Genomic DNA, 2,561 nt, shown 5'->3' with positions numbered 1-2,561 from the left:
GCCCGGAAGTGACTTCACTTCCGCCGCCGTCGGCTCCGCCCCCTCGTTCTCTCTGCGCTGCCCTCTGAAGCCACTAGAGGGCGCTAGAGAGAACGAGAGACCCCAATGTTCTCTTCGTATCCCAGGCTACACACGTGTGGATGCGCAACGACCTCTTCTGCATACCTGGCAGACGCTGGGTATACAGGAAGTCGGGAAATCTTGTCGCATTCTCTCTGGGAGACTGGAGTTGGGCCGAGCCGGTGCGGGACACCCCCCCGTCTTTCAAGAATGTTGGCATGCAGTGAATGGGGGGAGCTGAGGACTCAAGAATTCACCTTACAGACCACAACGTTGCCTCAAATACATTGACATCAAACAGAAACATCTAGATAACGACAGCGCATTCACACACCCACACATACACAATATGTGATATACTGTGTCACATTAACAGTGACATCCACCCAGTGACATCCAAAGACCCTGACAGAAATAATAGGGGCGACTGGGTGGCTCAGTTAGTTAAGCATTTCACTCTTGATTACAGCTCAGGTCATGAGCTCCTGAAGTCCCTAGGGCTCCTCACTGAGTGCGGGGAACCTGCTTGCGGTTCTTTCTCCCTTTCTCTGTGCCCCTTCCCCACTCTCAAAATAAACTGAAAAAAAGATACAATAAATATAGAAACAATCAGCTAAGACAAACTCACAGACGGATACTAACTGATCTATATTCAGACAGGTTCAGGCACACACACACACATACTTTCTGAAGCTAGATCTTTGCGCACGGTCGCAAATTATGAATATGGTTCCCAGGAAACATATGAAATCTTCTTTGCGGCTAAGGAAGGAAACATCTTGTCTAGAGATAATACAGAAAGGTGGGACCTCAAGGTCCAAGAATTTCCTCTTCCATTATCCTGGATGCACTACCTTCCATACATTAATCCTTGCAATCATCATTGGAAAGCCTCAACATATATATTTTTTATCCGATACTAATCAATGTACAGTGTATATACAGTATGTGTAAAAAAATTTGGATGTTTGAATATGCATAAACTATATTTGAAAGAAAGATACAAAGAGTCATTTCTTACTTTTGGGAAAGGAAGATGAGGGATAGATTTACTTTTTTACTCTGGTAAAATTTGAATATTAAAAGCACAGACTGAGGATGCCTGGGTGGCTCAGTTGGTTAAGTGTCCACTTTGGGTGGGTTTCATCCCTGTGTCAGGCTCTGTGCTGACCGCTTGCTCAGAGCCTGGAGCTTGCTTCAGATTCTGTGTTGCCTTCTCTCTCTGACCCTCCCCCACAAGCACTCTGTCTTACTCTGTCTCTCAAAAATAAATAAATTAAAAAAAATTTTTTTAAAGCACAGATGGGCGGCTGGGCTGACTCAGTTGGTAGAGCTTGCAACTCTTGTTCTTGGGGGCCTGGGGTTGTGAGTTTGGCCCCATGTTGGCATAGAGCTTACTTAAAAGAAAAAACCAACATACTTTTACTATCTACTAAAAGTAAGGAAAAAAAATAAGAAAAACGTTCCCTCCATGGGAAACAATCTAGAAGAGAGTTACTCATGTTTAGGGCCATTGCATTCATTGAAAGTCTGCTTAAGAAAAAAAATGGTGAGGGGCACCTGGGTGGCTCAGTTGGTTGAGTGACTGACTTTGGCTCAGGTCATGATCTCAGAGTTAGTGAGTTTGAGCCCCACATCAGGCTCACTCCTGTCAGTGTGGAATGTGCTTTGGCTTCTCTACCCCCCCCCCCCCCCCCACATCCCCAGCTCATACTCTCTCAAACATAAATAAACCTTGAAAAAACATCCAGTTTTCGGGGGTGCCTGGGTGGCTCAGTCGGTTAAGCATCTGACTTCAGTTCAGGTCATGATCTCATGGTTCATGGGTTCAAGCCCTGCGTTGGGCTCTGTGCTGACAGCTCAGAGCCTGGAGCCTGCTTAATATTCTGTGTCTTCCTCTTTCCCTGCTCTCCCCACTCATGCGCTCTCTCTCTCTCAAAAATAAACAAACATTGGAGCACCTGGGTGGCTCAGTCGGTTAAGTGGCTGACTTCAGCTCAGGTCATGATCTCACGGTTTGTGAGTTCGAGCCCCACGTCAGGCTCTGTGGTGACAGCTCAGAGCCAGGAGCCTGCTTTGGATTCTGTGTCTCCTCTCTCTCTCTCTGCCCCTTCCCTGCTCATGCTCTGTCTCTCAAAAATAAATAAATGTTTAAAAATTTTTAAAAAGTTAAAAAAAACCCAAAAAACAAAAATAAACATTAAAAAAAAAAGTCAATCCAAAGCCCCAAGGAAGTGAACACAGTTCTTCTGCCATAGTCCCATAGGGTGAACATCTTTGGCTACATTTTCAGAGCTATAGTCTAAACTGGGAGGAAACGTTTGGCTTTGTTGCTTGCTGAGCAAAATCTCTGGGAGGAAGGAGATAGTGCTGTTTTACAGGTCTGTGGAGTATGATTCATCCAACGAACCTGAAAGATAAACTATCAACCTGAGACTGGAAGAGACATGAGCAGGAGAGGAGTACAAAACCAAAATAGGTGTTTATATAATCTGTAGTTG

The sequence above is a fragment of the Hyaena hyaena genome, unplaced genomic scaffold (assembly GCF_003009895.1).
Source record: "Hyaena hyaena isolate Hyena2069 unplaced genomic scaffold, ASM300989v1 scaffold_426, whole genome shotgun sequence".
Taxonomy (NCBI): domain Eukaryota; kingdom Metazoa; phylum Chordata; class Mammalia; order Carnivora; family Hyaenidae; genus Hyaena; species Hyaena hyaena.
Note: the sequence above shows the minus strand (reverse complement) of the source record.